We start from the raw sequence: 16,976 nt of genomic DNA, 5'->3' as shown, positions 1-16,976 counted from the left end.
CACATTTTTTGAAAGAAAACAGAGGTGTTTTTTGCAAAGTGCCTACCTGTAGATTTTGGCCTCTAACTCAGCCGGCACCTAGGGAAACCTACCAAACCTGTGCATTTCTGAAAACTAGAGACCTAGGAGAATCCAAGATGGGGTGACTTGTGGGGCTCTGACCAGGTTCTGTTACCCAGAATCCTTTTGCAAACCTCAAAATATGGCTTCAAAAACACATTTTCCTCATATTTTGGTGACAGAAAGTTCTGGAATCAGAGAGGAGCCACAAATTTCCTTCCACCCAGCGTTCCCCCAAGTCTCCCGATAAAAAATGATACCTCACTTGTGTGGGTAGGACTAGCGCCCGCGACAGGAAATGCCCCAAAACGCAACGTGCACACATCACATTTTTGAAAGAAAACAGAGGTGTTTTTTGCAAAGTGCCTACCTGTAGATTTTGGCATCTAGCTCAGCCGGCACCTAGGGAAACCTACCAAACCTGTGCATTTCTGAAAACTAGAGACCTAGGAGAATCCAAGATGGGGTGACTTGTGGGGCTCTGACCAGGTTCTGTTACCCAGAATCCTTTTGCAAACCTCAAAATTTGGCTTCAAAAACACATTTTCCTCATATTTTGGTGACAGAAAGTTCTGGAATCAGAGAGGAGCCACAAATTTCTTTCCACCCAGCGTTCCCCCAAGTCTCCCGATAAAAAATGATACCTCACTTGTGTGGGTAGGCCTAGCGCCCGCGACAGGAAATGCCCCAAAACGCAACGTGCCCACATCACATTTTTTTAAAGGAAACAGAGGTGTTTTTTGCAAAGTGCCTACCTGTAGATTTTGGCCTCTAGCTCAGCCGGCACCTAGGGAAACCTACCAAACCTGTGCATTTCTGAAAACTAGAGACCTAGGAGAATCCAAGATGGGGTGACTTGTGGGGCTCTGACCCGGTTCTGTTACCCTGAATCCTTTTGCAAACCTCAAAATTTGGCTAAAAAAACACATTTTCCTCATATTTTGGTGACAGAAAGTTTTGGAATCAGAGAGGAGCCACAAATTACCTTCCACCCAGCATTCCCCCCTAGTCTCCCAATAAAAATGATACCTCACTTGTGTGGGTAGGCCTAGCGCCCGCGACAGGAAATGCCCCAAAACGCAACGTGCACACATCACATTTTTTGAAAGAAAACAGAGGTGTTTTTTGCAAAGTGCCTACCTGTAGATTTTGGCCTCTAGCTCAGCCGGCACCTAGGGAAACCTACCAAACCTGTGCATTTCTGAAAACTAGAGACCTAGGAGAATCCAAGATGGGGTGACTCGTGGGGCTCTGACCAGGTTCTGTTACCCAGAATCCTTTTGCAAACCTCAAAAGTTGGATTCAAAAACACATTTTCCTCATATTTTGGTGACAGAAAGTTCTGGAATCAGAGAGGAGCCACAAATTTCCTTCCACCCAGCGTTCCCCCAAGTCTCCTGATAAAAAATGATACCTCACTTGTGTGGGTAGGCCTAGCGCCCGCGACAGGAAATGCCCCAAAACGCAACGTGCACACATCACGTTTTTTTAAACAAAACAGAGGTGTTTTTTGCAAAGTGCCTACCTGTAGATTTTGGCCTCTAGCTCAGCCGGCAGCTAGGGAAACCTACCAAACCTGTGCATTTCTGAAAACTAGAGACCTAGGAGAATCCAAGATGGGGTGACTTGTGGGGCTCTGACCAGGTTCTGTTACCCAGAATCCTTTTGCAAACCTCATAATTTGGCTAAAAAAACAAATTTTCCTCATATTTTGGTGAAAGAAAGTTCTGGAATCAGAGAGGAGACACAAATTTCCTTCCACCCAGCGTTCCCCCCTAGTCTCCCGATAGAAATGATACCTCACTTGTGGGGGTAGGCCTAGCAACCGCGACAGGAAATGCCCCAAAACGCAACGTGGACACATCACATTTTTTTAAAGAAAACAGAGGTATTTTTTGCAAAGTGCCTACCTGTAGATTTTGTCCTCTAGCTCAGCCGGCACCTAGGGAACCCTACCAAACCTGAGCATTTCTGAAAACTAGAGACCAAGGAGAATCCAAGATGGGGTGACTTGTGGGGCTCTGACCAGGTTCTGTTACCCAGAATCCTTTTGCAAACCTCAAAATTTGGCTTCAAAAACACATTTTCCTCATATTTTAGTGACAGAAAGTTCTGGAATCAGAGAGGAGCCACAAATTTCCTTCCACCCAGCGTTCCCCCAAGTCTCCCGATAAAAAATGATACCTCACTTGTGTGGGTAGGCCTAGCGCCCGCAACAGGAAATGCCCCAAAACGCAACGTGCACACATCACATTTTTTTAAAGGAAACAGAGGTGTTTTTTGCAAAGTGCCTACCTGTAGATTTTGGCCTCTAGCTCAGCCGGCACCTAGGGAAACCTACCAAACCTGTGCATTTCTGAAAACTAGAGACCTAGGAGAATCCAAGATGGGGTGACTTGTGGGGCTCTGACCAGGTTCTGTTACCCAGAATCCTTTTGCAAACCTCAAAATTTGGCTAAAAAACCACATTTTCCTCATATTTTGGTGACAGAAAGTTTTGGAATCAGAGAGGAGCCACAAATTTCCTTCCACCCAGCATTCCCCCCTAGTCTCCCAATAAAAATGATACCTCACTTGTGTGGGTAGGCCTAGCGCCCGCGACAGGAAATGCCCCAAAACGCAACGTGCACTCATCACATTTTTTTAAAGAAAACAGACGTGTTTTTTGCAAAGTGCCTACCTGTAGATTTTGGCCTCTAGCTCAACCGGCACCTAGGGAAACCTACCAAACCTGTGCATTTCTGAAAACTCGAGACCTAGGAGAATCCAAGATGGGGTGACTTGTGGGGCTCTGACCAGGTTCTGTTACCCAGAATCCTTTTGCAAACCTCAAAATTTGGCTAAAAAAACACATTTTCCTCATATTTTGGTGACAGAAAGTTCTGGAATCAGAGAGGAGCCACAAATTTCCTTCCCCCCAATATTTCCCCAAGTCTCCCGATAAAAATGATACCTCACTTGTGTGGGTAGGCCTAGCGCCCGCGACAGGAAATGCCCCAAAACGCAATGTGCACACATCACATTTTTTTAAAGAAAACAGAGGTGTTTTTTGCAAAGTGCCTACCTGTAGATTTTGGCCTCTAACTCAGCCGGCACCTAGGGAAACCTACCAAACCTGTGCATTTCTGAAAACTAGAGACCTAGGAGAATCCAAGATGGGGTGACTTGTGGGGCTCTGACCAGGTTCTGTTACCCAGAATCCTTTTGCAAACCTCAAAATATGGCTTCAAAAACACATTTTCCTCATATTTTGGTGACAGAAAGTTCTGGAATCAGAGAGGAGCCACAAATTTCCTTCCACCCAGCGTTCCCCCAAGTCTCCCGATAAAAAATGATACCTCACTTGTGTGGGTAGGACTAGCGCCCGCGACAGGAAATGCACCAAAACGCAACGTGCACACATCACATTTTTGAAAGAAAACAGAGGTGTTTTTTGCAAAGTGCCTACCTGTAGATTTTGGCATCTAGCTCAGCCGGCACCTAGGGAAACCTACCAAACCTGAGCATTTCTGAAAACTAGAGACCTAGGAGAATCCAAGATGGGGTGACTTGTGGGGCTCTGACCAGGTTCTGTTACCCAGAATCCTTTTGCAAACCTCAAAATTTGGCTTCAAAAACACATTTTCCTCATATTTTGGTGACAGAAAGTTCTGGAATCAGAGAGGAGCCACAAATTTCTTTCCACCCAGCGTTCCCCCAAGTCTCCCGATAAAAAATGATACCTCACTTGTGTGGGTAGGCCTAGCGCCCGCGACAGGAAATGCCCCAAAACGCAACGTGCACACATCACATTTTTTGAAAGGAAACAGAGGTGTTTTTTGCAAAGTGCCTACCTGTAGATTTTGGCCTCTAGCTCAGCCGGCACCTAGGGAAACCTACCAAACCTGTGCATTTCTGAAAACTAGAGACCTAGGAGAATCCAAGATGGGGTGACTTGTGGGGCTCTGACCAGGTTCTGTTACCCAGAATCCTTTTGCAAACCTCAAAATTTGGCTAAAAAAACACATTTTCCTCATATTTTGGTGACAGAAAGTTTTGGAATCAGAGAGGAGCCAAAAATTTCCTTCCACCCAGCATTCCCCCCTAGTCTCCCAATAAAAATGATACCTCACTTGTGTGGGTAGGCCTAGCGCCCGCGACAGGAAATGCCCCAAAACGCAACGTGCACTCATCACATTTTTTTAAAGAAAACAGACGTGTTTTTTGCAAAGTGCCTACCTGTAGATTTTGGCCTCTAGCTCAACCGCCACCTAGGGAAACCTACCAAACCTGTGCATTTCTGAAAACTAGAGACCTAGGAGAATCCAAGATGGGGTGACTTGTGGGGCTCTGACCAGGTTCTGTTACCCAGAATCCTTTTGCAAACCTCAAAATTTGGCTAAAAAAACACATTTTCCTCATATTTTGGTGACAGAAAGTTCTGGAATCAGAGAGGAGCCACAAATTTCCTTCCCCCCAATATTTCCCCAAGTCTCCCGATAAAAATGATACCTCACTTGTGTGGGTAGGCCTAGCGCCCGCGACAGGAAATGCCCCAAAACGCAACGTGCACACATCACATTTTTTGAAAGAAAACAGAGGTGTTTTTTGCAAAGTGCCTACCTGTAGATTTTGGCCTCTAACTCAGCCGGCACCTAGGGAAACCTACCAAACCTGTGCATTTCTGAAAACTAGAGACCTAGGAGAATCCAAGATGGGGTGACTTGTGGGGCTCTGACCAGGTTCTGTTACCCAGAATCCTTTTGCAAACCTCAAAATATGGCTTCAAAAACACATTTTCCTCATATTTTGGTGACAGAAAGTTCTGGAATCAGAGAGGAGCCACAAATTTCCTTCCACCCAGCGTTCCCCCAAGTCTCCCGATAAAAAATGATACCTCACTTGTGTGGGTAGGACTAGCGCCCGCGACAGGAAATGCCCCAAAACGCAACGTGCACACATCACATTTTTGAAAGAAAACAGAGGTGTTTTTTGCAAAGTGCCTACCTGTAGATTTTGGCATCTAGCTCAGCCGGCACCTAGGGAAACCTACCAAACCTGTGCATTTCTGAAAACTAGAGACCTAGGAGAATCCAAGATGGGGTGACTTGTGGGGCTCTGACCAGGTTCTGTTACCCAGAATCCTTTTGCAAACCTCAAAATTTGGCTTCAAAAACACATTTTCCTCATATTTTGGTGACAGAAAGTTCTGGAATCAGAGAGGAGCCACAAATTTCTTTCCACCCAGCGTTCCCCCAAGTCTCCCGATAAAAAATGATACCTCACTTGTGTGGGTAGGCCTAGCGCCCGCGACAGGAAATGCCCCAAAACGCAACGTGCCCACATCACATTTTTTGAAAGGAAACAGAGGTGTTTTTTGCAAAGTGCCTACCTGTAGATTTTGGCCTCTAGCTCAGCCGGCACCTAGGGAAACCTACCAAACCTGTGCATTTCTGAAAACTAGAGACCTAGGAGAATCCAAGATGGGGTGACTTGTGGGGCTCTGACCAGGTTCTGTTACCCAGAATCCTTTTGCAAACCTCAAAATTTGGCTAAAAAACCACATTTTCCTCATATTTTGGTGACAGAAAGTTTTGGAATCAGAGAGGAGCCACAAATTTCCTTCCACCCAGCATTCCCCCCTAGTCTCCCAATAAAAATGATACCTCACTTGTGTGGGTAGGCCTAGCGCCCGCGACAGGAAATGCCCCAAAACGCAACGTGCACTCATCACATTTTTTTAAAGAAAACAGACGTGTTTTTTGCAAAGTGCCTACCTGTAGATTTTGGCCTCTAGCTCAACCGGCACCTAGGGAAACCTACCAAACCTGTGCATTTCTGAAAACTAGAGACCTAGGAGAATCCAAGATGGGGTGACTTGTGGGGCTCTGACCAGGTTCTGTTACCCAGAATCCTTTTGCAAACCTCAAAATTTGGCTAAAAAAACACATTTTCCTCATATTTTGGTGACAGAAAGTTCTGGAATCAGAGAGGAGCCACAAATTTCCTTCCCCCCAATATTTCCCCAAGTCTCCCGATAAAAATGATACCTCACTTGTGTGGGTAGGCCTAGCGCCCGCAACAGGAAATGCCCCAAAACGCAACGTGCACACATCACATTTTTTGAAAGAAAACAGAGGTGTTTTTTGCAAAGTGCCTACCTGTAGATTTTGGCCTCTAACTCAGCCGGCACCTAGGGAAACCTACCAAACCTGTGCATTTCTGAAAACTAGAGACCTAGGAGAATCCAAGATGGGGTGACTTGTGGGGCTCTGACCAGGTTCTGTTACCCAGAATCCTTTTGCAAACCTCAAAATATGGCTTCAAAAACACATTTTCCTCATATTTTGGTGACAGAAAGTTCTGGAATCAGAGAGGAGCCACAAATTTCCTTCCACCCAGCGTTCCCCCAAGTCTCCCGATAAAAAATGATACCTCACTTGTGTGGGTAGGACTAGCGCCCGCGACAGGAAATGCCCCAAAACGCAACGTGCACACATCACATTTTTGAAAGAAAACAGAGGTGTTTTTTGCAAAGTGCCTACCTGTAGATTTTGGCATCTAGCTCAGCCGGCACCTAGGGAAACCTACCAAACCTGTGCATTTCTGAAAACTAGAGACCTAGGAGAATCCAAGATGGGGTGACTTGTGGGGCTCTGACCAGGTTCTGTTACCCAGAATCCTTTTGCAAACCTCAAAATTTGGCTTCAAAAACACATTTTCCTCATATTTTGGTGACAGAAAGTTCTGGAATCAGAGAGGAGCCACAAATTTCTTTCCACCCAGCGTTCCCCCAAGTCTCCCGATAAAAAATGATACCTCACTTGTGTGGGTAGGCCTAGCGCCCGCGACAGGAAATGCCCCAAAACGCAACGTGCCCACATCACATTTTTTTAAAGGAAACAGAGGTGTTTTTTGCAAAGTGCCTACCTGTAGATTTTGGCCTCTAGCTCAGCCGGCACCTAGGGAAACCTACCAAACCTGTGCATTTCTGAAAACTAGAGACCTAGGAGAATCCAAGATGGGGTGACTTGTGGGGCTCTGACCCGGTTCTGTTACCCTGAATCCTTTTGCAAACCTCAAAATTTGGCTAAAAAAACACATTTTCCTCATATTTTGGTGACAGAAAGTTTTGGAATCAGAGAGGAGCCACAAATTACCTTCCACCCAGCATTCCCCCCTAGTCTCCCAATAAAAATGATACCTCACTTGTGTGGGTAGGCCTAGCGCCCGCGACAGGAAATGCCCCAAAACGCAACGTGCACACATCACATTTTTTGAAAGAAAACAGAGGTGTTTTTTGCAAAGTGCCTACCTGTAGATTTTGGCCTCTAGCTCAGCCGGCACCTAGGGAAACCTACCAAACCTGTGCATTTCTGAAAACTAGAGACCTAGGAGAATCCAAGATGGGGTGACTCGTGGGGCTCTGACCAGGTTCTGTTACCCAGAATCCTTTTGCAAACCTCAAAAGTTGGATTCAAAAACACATTTTCCTCATATTTTGGTGACAGAAAGTTCTGGAATCAGAGAGGAGCCACAAATTTCCTTCCACCCAGCGTTCCCCCAAGTCTCCTGATAAAAAATGATACCTCACTTGTGTGGGTAGGCCTAGCGCCCGCGACAGGAAATGCCCCAAAACGCAACGTGCACACATCACGTTTTTTTAAACAAAACAGAGGTGTTTTTTGCAAAGTGCCTACCTGTAGATTTTGGCCTCTAGCTCAGCCGGCAGCTAGGGAAACCTACCAAACCTGTGCATTTCTGAAAACTAGAGACCTAGGAGAATCCAAGATGGGGTGACTTGTGGGGCTCTGACCAGGTTCTGTTACCCAGAATCCTTTTGCAAACCTCATAATTTGGCTAAAAAAACAAATTTTCCTCATATTTTGGTGAAAGAAAGTTCTGGAATCAGAGAGGAGACACAAATTTCCTTCCACCCAGCGTTCCCCCCTAGTCTCCCGATAGAAATGATACCTCACTTGTGGGGGTAGGCCTAGCAACCGCGACAGGAAATGCCCCAAAACGCAACGTGGACACATCACATTTTTTTAAAGAAAACAGAGGTATTTTTTGCAAAGTGCCTACCTGTAGATTTTGTCCTCTAGCTCAGCCGGCACCTAGGGAACCCTACCAAACCTGAGCATTTCTGAAAACTAGAGACCAAGGAGAATCCAAGATGGGGTGACTTGTGGGGCTCTGACCAGGTTCTGTTACCCAGAATCCTTTTGCAAACCTCAAAATTTGGCTTCAAAAACACATTTTCCTCATATTTTAGTGACAGAAAGTTCTGGAATCAGAGAGGAGCCACAAATTTCCTTCCACCCAGCGTTCCCCCAAGTCTCCCGATAAAAAATGATACCTCACTTGTGTGGGTAGGCCTAGCGCCCGCAACAGGAAATGCCCCAAAACGCAACGTGCACACATCACATTTTTTTAAAGGAAACAGAGGTGTTTTTTGCAAAGTGCCTACCTGTAGATTTTGGCCTCTAGCTCAGCCGGCACCTAGGGAAACCTACCAAACCTGTGCATTTCTGAAAACTAGAGACCTAGGAGAATCCAAGATGGGGTGACTTGTGGGGCTCTGACCAGGTTCTGTTACCCAGAATCCTTTTGCAAACCTCAAAATTTGGCTAAAAAACCACATTTTCCTCATATTTTGGTGACAGAAAGTTTTGGAATCAGAGAGGAGCCACAAATTTCCTTCCACCCAGCATTCCCCCCTAGTCTCCCAATAAAAATGATACCTCACTTGTGTGGGTAGGCCTAGCGCCCGCGACAGGAAATGCCCCAAAACGCAACGTGCACTCATCACATTTTTTTAAAGAAAACAGACGTGTTTTTTGCAAAGTGCCTACCTGTAGATTTTGGCCTCTAGCTCAACCGGCACCTAGGGAAACCTACCAAACCTGTGCATTTCTGAAAACTCGAGACCTAGGAGAATCCAAGATGGGGTGACTTGTGGGGCTCTGACCAGGTTCTGTTACCCAGAATCCTTTTGCAAACCTCAAAATTTGGCTAAAAAAACACATTTTCCTCATATTTTGGTGACAGAAAGTTCTGGAATCAGAGAGGAGCCACAAATTTCCTTCCCCCCAATATTTCCCCAAGTCTCCCGATAAAAATGATACCTCACTTGTGTGGGTAGGCCTAGCGCCCGCGACAGGAAATGCCCCAAAACGCAATGTGCACACATCACATTTTTTTAAAGAAAACAGAGGTGTTTTTTGCAAAGTGCCTACCTGTAGATTTTGGCCTCTAACTCAGCCGGCACCTAGGGAAACCTACCAAACCTGTGCATTTCTGAAAACTAGAGACCTAGGAGAATCCAAGATGGGGTGACTTGTGGGGCTCTGACCAGGTTCTGTTACCCAGAATCCTTTTGCAAACCTCAAAATATGGCTTCAAAAACACATTTTCCTCATATTTTGGTGACAGAAAGTTCTGGAATCAGAGAGGAGCCACAAATTTCCTTCCACCCAGCGTTCCCCCAAGTCTCCCGATAAAAAATGATACCTCACTTGTGTGGGTAGGACTAGCGCCCGCGACAGGAAATGCACCAAAACGCAACGTGCACACATCACATTTTTGAAAGAAAACAGAGGTGTTTTTTGCAAAGTGCCTACCTGTAGATTTTGGCATCTAGCTCAGCCGGCACCTAGGGAAACCTACCAAACCTGAGCATTTCTGAAAACTAGAGACCTAGGAGAATCCAAGATGGGGTGACTTGTGGGGCTCTGACCAGGTTCTGTTACCCAGAATCCTTTTGCAAACCTCAAAATTTGGCTTCAAAAACACATTTTCCTCATATTTTGGTGACAGAAAGTTCTGGAATCAGAGAGGAGCCACAAATTTCTTTCCACCCAGCGTTCCCCCAAGTCTCCCGATAAAAAATGATACCTCACTTGTGTGGGTAGGCCTAGCGCCCGCGACAGGAAATGCCCCAAAACGCAACGTGCACACATCACATTTTTTGAAAGGAAACAGAGGTGTTTTTTGCAAAGTGCCTACCTGTAGATTTTGGCCTCTAGCTCAGCCGGCACCTAGGGAAACCTACCAAACCTGTGCATTTCTGAAAACTAGAGACCTAGGAGAATCCAAGATGGGGTGACTTGTGGGGCTCTGACCAGGTTCTGTTACCCAGAATCCTTTTGCAAACCTCAAAATTTGGCTAAAAAAACACATTTTCCTCATATTTTGGTGACAGAAAGTTTTGGAATCAGAGAGGAGCCAAAAATTTCCTTCCACCCAGCATTCCCCCCTAGTCTCCCAATAAAAATGATACCTCACTTGTGTGGGTAGGCCTAGCGCCCGCGACAGGAAATGCCCCAAAACGCAACGTGCACTCATCACATTTTTTTAAAGAAAACAGACGTGTTTTTTGCAAAGTGCCTACCTGTAGATTTTGGCCTCTAGCTCAACCGGCACCTAGGGAAACCTACCAAACCTGTGCATTTCTGAAAACTAGAGACCTAGGAGAATCCAAGATGGGGTGACTTGTGGGGCTCTGACCAGGTTCTGTTACCCAGAATCCTTTTGCAAACCTCAAAATTTGGCTAAAAAAACACATTTTCCTCATATTTTGGTGACAGAAAGTTCTGGAATCAGAGAGGAGCCACAAATTTCCTTCCCCCCAATATTTCCCCAAGTCTCCCGATAAAAATGATACCTCACTTGTGTGGGTAGGCCTAGCGCCCGCGACAGGAAATGCCCCAAAACGCAACGTGCACACATCACATTTTTTGAAAGAAAACAGAGGTGTTTTTTGCAAAGTGCCTACCTGTAGATTTTGGCCTCTAACTCAGCCGGCACCTAGGGAAACCTACCAAACCTGTGCATTTCTGAAAACTAGAGACCTAGGAGAATCCAAGATGGGGTGACTTGTGGGGCTCTGACCAGGTTCTGTTACCCAGAATCCTTTTGCAAACCTCAAAATATGGCTTCAAAAACACATTTTCCTCATATTTTGGTGACAGAAAGTTCTGGAATCAGAGAGGAGCCACAAATTTCCTTCCACCCAGCGTTCCCCCAAGTCTCCCGATAAAAAATGATACCTCACTTGTGTGGGTAGGACTAGCGCCCGCGACAGGAAATGCCCCAAAACGCAACGTGCACACATCACATTTTTGAAAGAAAACAGAGGTGTTTTTTGCAAAGTGCCTACCTGTAGATTTTGGCATCTAGCTCAGCCGGCACCTAGGGAAACCTACCAAACCTGTGCATTTCTGAAAACTAGAGACCTAGGAGAATCCAAGATGGGGTGACTTGTGGGGCTCTGACCAGGTTCTGTTACCCAGAATCCTTTTGCAAACCTCAAAATTTGGCTTCAAAAACACATTTTCCTCATATTTTGGTGACAGAAAGTTCTGGAATCAGAGAGGAGCCACAAATTTCTTTCCACCCAGCGTTCCCCCAAGTCTCCCGATAAAAAATGATACCTCACTTGTGTGGGTAGGCCTAGCGCCCGCGACAGGAAATGCCCCAAAACGCAACGTGCACACATCACATTTTTTGAAAGAAAACAGAGGTGTTTTTTGCAAAGTGCCTACCTGTAGATTTTGGCCTCTAGCTCAGCCGGCACCTAGGGAAACCTACCAAACCTGTGCATTTCTGAAAACTAGAGACCTAGGAGAATCCAAGAGGGGGTGACTTGTGGGTCTCTGACCAGGTTCTGTTACCCAGAATCCTTTTGCAAACCTCAAAATTTGGCTAAAAAAACACATTTTCCTCATATTTTGGTGACAGAAAGTTCTGGAATCAGAGAGGAGCCACAAATTTCCTTCCCCCCAATATTTCCCCAAGTCTCCCGATAAAAATGATACCTCACTTGTGTGGGTAGGCCTAGCGCCCGCGACAGGAAATGCCCCAAAACGCAACGTGCACACATCACATTTTTTGAAAGAAAACAGAGGTGTTTTTTGCAAAGTGCCTACCTGTAGATTTTGGCCTCTAACTCAGCCGGCACCTAGGGAAACCTACCAAACCTGTGCATTTCTGAAAACTAGAGACCTAGGAGAATCCAAGATGGGGTGACTTGTGGGGCTCTGACCAGGTTCTGTTACCCAGAATCCTTTTGCAAACCTCAAAATATGGCTTCAAAAACACATTTTCCTCATATTTTGGTGACAGAAAGTTCTGGAATCAGAGAGGAGCCACAAATTTCCTTCCACCCAGCGTTCCCCCAAGTCTCCCGATAAAAAATGATACCTCACTTGTGTGGGTAGGACTAGCGCCCGCGACAGGAAATGCCCCAAAACGCAACGTGCACACATCACATTTTTGAAAGAAAACAGAGGTGTTTTTTGCAAAGTGCCTACCTGTAGATTTTGGCATCTAGCTCAGCCGGCACCTAGGGAAACCTACCAAACCTGTGCATTTCTGAAAACTAGAGACCTAGGAGAATCCAAGATGGGGTGACTTGTGGGGCTCTGACCAGGTTCTGTTACCCAGAATCCTTTTGCAAACCTCAAAATTTGGCTTCAAAAACACATTTTCCTCATATTTTGGTGACAGAAAGTTCTGGAATCAGAGAGGAGCCACAAATTTCTTTCCACCCAGCGTTCCCCCAAGTCTCCCGATAAAAAATGATACCTCACTTGTGTGGGTAGGCCTAGCGCCCGCGACAGGAAATGCCCCAAAACGCAACGTGCACACATCACATTTTTTGAAAGGAAACAGAGGTGTTTTTTGCAAAGTGTCTACCTGTAGATTTTGGCCTCTAGCTCAGCCGGCACCTAGGGAAACCTACCAAACCTGTGCATTTCTGAAAACTAGAGACCTAGGAGAATCCAAGATGGGGTGACTTGTGGGGCTCTGACCCGGTTCTGTTACCCAGAATCCTTTTGCAAACCTCAAAATTTGGCTAAAAAAACACATTTTCCTCATATTTTGGTGACAGAAAGTTTTGGAATCAGAGAGGAGCCACAAATTTCCTTCCACCCAGCATTCCCCCCTAGTCTCCCAATAAAAATGATACCTCACTTGTGTGGGTAGGCCTAGCGCCCGCGACAGGAAATGCCCCAAAACGCAACGTGCACACATCACATTTTTTGAAAGAAAACAGAGGTGTTTTTTTGCAAAGTGCCTAACTGTAGATTTTGGCCTCTAGCTCAGCCGGCACCTAGGGAAACCTACCAAACCTGTGCATTTCTGAAAACTAGAGACCTAGGAGAATCCAAGATGGGGTGACTCGTGGGGCTCTGACCAGGTTCTGTTACCCAGAATCCTTTTGCAAACCTCAAAAGTTGGATTCAAAAACACATTTTCCTCATATTTTGGTGACAGAAAGTTCTGGAATCAGAGAGGAGCCACAAATTTCCTTCCACCCAGCGTTCCCCCAAGTCTCCTGATAAAAAATGATACCTCACTTGTGTGGGTAGGCCTAGCGCCCGCGACAGGAAATGCCCCAAAACGCAACGTGCACACATCACGTTTTTTTAAACAAAACAGAGGTGTTTTTTGCAAAGTGCCTACCTGTAGATTTTGGCCTCTAGCTCAGCCGGCAGCTAGGGAAACCTACCAAACCTGTGCATTTCTGAAAACTAGAGACCTAGGAGAATCCAAGATGGGGTGACTTGTGGGGCTCTGACCAGGTTCTGTTACCCAGAATCCTTTTGCAAACCTCATAATTTGGCTAAAAAAACAAATTTTCCTCATATTTTGGTGAAAGAAAGTTCTGGAATCAGAGAGGAGACACAAATTTCCTTCCACCCAGCGTTCCCCCCTAGTCTCCCGATAGAAATGATACCTCACTTGTGGGGGTAGGCCTAGCAACCGCGACAGGAAATGCCCCAAAACGCAACGTGGACACATCACATTTTTTTAAAGAAAACAGAGGTATTTTTTGCAAAGTGCCTACCTGTAGATTTTGTCCTCTAGCTCAGCCGGCACCTAGGGAACCCTACCAAACCTGAGCATTTCTGAAAACTAGAGACCAAGGAGAATCCAAGATGGGGTGACTTGTGGGGCTCTGACCAGGTTCTGTTACCCAGAATCCTTTTGCAAACCTCAAAATTTGGCTTCAAAAACACATTTTCCTCATATTTTAGTGACAGAAAGTTCTGGAATCAGAGAGGAGCCACAAATTTCCTTCCACCCAGCGTTCCCCCAAGTCTCCCGATAAAAAATGATACCTCACTTGTGTGGGTAGGCCTAGCGCCCGCAACAGGAAATGCCCCAAAACGCAACGTGCACACATCACATTTTTTTAAAGGAAACAGAGGTGTTTTTTGCAAAGTGCCTACCTGTAGATTTTGGCCTCTAGCTCAGCCGGCACCTAGGGAAACCTACCAAACCTGTGCATTTCTGAAAACTAGAGACCTAGGAGAATCCAAGATGGGGTGACTTGTGGGGCTCTGACCAGGTTCTGTTACCCAGAATCCTTTTGCAAACCTCAAAATTTGGCTAAAAAACCACATTTTCCTCATATTTTGGTGACAGAAAGTTTTGGAATCAGAGAGGAGCCACAAATTTCCTTCCACCCAGCATTCCCCCCTAGTCTCCCAATAAAAATGATACCTCACTTGTGTGGGTAGGCCTAGCGCCCGCGACAGGAAATGCCCCAAAACGCAACGTGCACTCATCACATTTTTTTAAAGAAAACAGACGTGTTTTTTGCAAAGTGCCTACCTGTAGATTTTGGCCTCTAGCTCAACCGGCACCTAGGGAAACCTACCAAACCTGTGCATTTCTGAAAACTCGAGACCTAGGAGAATCCAAGATGGGGTGACTTGTGGGGCTCTGACCAGGTTCTGTTACCCAGAATCCTTTTGCAAACCTCAAAATTTGGCTAAAAAAACACATTTTCCTCATATTTTGGTGACAGAAAGTTCTGGAATCAGAGAGGAGCCACAAATTTCCTTCCCCCCAATATTTCCCCAAGTCTCCCGATAAAAATGATACCTCACTTGTGTGGGTAGGCCTAGCGCCCGCGACAGGAAATGCCCCAAAACGCAATGTGCACACATCACATTTTTTTAAAGAAAACAGAGGTGTTTTTTGCAAAGTGCCTACCTGTAGATTTTGGCCTCTAACTCAGCCGGCACCTAGGGAAACCTACCAAACCTGTGCATTTCTGAAAACTAGAGACCTAGGAGAATCCAAGATGGGGTGACTTGTGGGGCTCTGACCAGGTTCTGTTACCCAGAATCCTTTTGCAAACCTCAAAATATGGCTTCAAAAACACATTTTCCTCATATTTTGGTGACAGAAAGTTCTGGAATCAGAGAGGAGCCACAAATTTCCTTCCACCCAGCGTTCCCCCAAGTCTCCCGATAAAAAATGATACCTCACTTGTGTGGGTAGGACTAGCGCCCGCGACAGGAAATGCACCAAAACGCAACGTGCACACATCACATTTTTGAAAGAAAACAGAGGTGTTTTTTGCAAAGTGCCTACCTGTAGATTTTGGCATCTAGCTCAGCCGGCACCTAGGGAAACCTACCAAACCTGAGCATTTCTGAAAACTAGAGACCTAGGAGAATCCAAGATGGGGTGACTTGTGGGGCTCTGACCAGGTTCTGTTACCCAGAATCCTTTTGCAAACCTCAAAATTTGGCTTCAAAAACACATTTTCCTCATATTTTGGTGACAGAAAGTTCTGGAATCAGAGAGGAGCCACAAATTTCTTTCCACCCAGCGTTCCCCCAAGTCTCCCGATAAAAAATGATACCTCACTTGTGTGGGTAGGCCTAGCGCCCGCGACAGGAAATGCCCCAAAACGCAACGTGCACACATCACATTTTTTGAAAGGAAACAGAGGTGTTTTTTGCAAAGTGCCTACCTGTAGATTTTGGCCTCTAGCTCAGCCGGCACCTAGGGAAACCTACCAAACCTGTGCATTTCTGAAAACTAGAGACCTAGGAGAATCCAAGATGGGGTGACTTGTGGGGCTCTGACCAGGTTCTGTTACCCAGAATCCTTTTGCAAACCTCAAAATTTGGCTAAAAAAACACATTTTCCTCATATTTTGGTGACAGAAAGTTTTGGAATCAGAGAGGAGCCAAAAATTTCCTTCCACCCAGCATTCCCCCCTAGTCTCCCAATAAAAATGATACCTCACTTGTGTGGGTAGGCCTAGCGCCCGCGACAGGAAATGCCCCAAAACGCAACGTGCACTCATCACATTTTTTTAAAGAAAACAGACGTGTTTTTTGCAAAGTGCCTACCTGTAGATTTTGGCCTCTAGCTCAACCGGCACCTAGGGAAACCTACCAAACCTGTGCATTTCTGAAAACTAGAGACCTAGGAGAATCCAAGATGGGGTGACTTGTGGGGCTCTGACCAGGTTCTGTTACCCAGAATCCTTTTGCAAACCTCAAAATTTGGCTAAAAAAACACATTTTCCTCATATTTTGGTGACAGAAAGTTCTGGAATCAGAGAGGAGCCACAAATTTCCTTCCCCCCAATATTTCCCCAAGTCTCCCGATAAAAATGATACCTCACTTGTGTGGGTAGGCCTAGCGCCCGCGACAGGAAATGCCCCAAAACGCAACGTGCACACATCACATTTTTTGAAAGAAAACAGAGGTGTTTTTTGCAAAGTGCCTACCTGTAGATTTTGGCCTCTAACTCAGCCGGCACCTAGGGAAACCTACCAAACCTGTGCATTTCTGAAAACTAGAGACCTAGGAGAATCCAAGATGGGGTGACTTGTGGGGCTCTGACCAGGTTCTGTTACCCAGAATCCTTTTGCAAACCTCAAAATATGGCTTCAAAAACACATTTTCCTCATATTTTGGTGACAGAAAGTTCTGGAATCAGAGAGGAGCCACAAATTTCCTTCCACCCAGCGTTCCCCCAAGTCTCCCGATAAAAAATGATACCTCACTTGTGTGGGTAGGACTAGCGCCCGCGACAGGAAATGCCCCAAAACGCAACGTGCACACATCACATTTTTGAAAGAAAACAGAGGTGTTTTTTGCAAAGTGCCTACCTGTAG

Source organism: Pleurodeles waltl, chromosome 11, assembly GCF_031143425.1.
Source record: "Pleurodeles waltl isolate 20211129_DDA chromosome 11, aPleWal1.hap1.20221129, whole genome shotgun sequence".
In the NCBI taxonomy this organism is placed as follows: domain Eukaryota; kingdom Metazoa; phylum Chordata; class Amphibia; order Caudata; family Salamandridae; genus Pleurodeles; species Pleurodeles waltl.
This window is presented reverse-complemented; position numbering follows the sequence as displayed.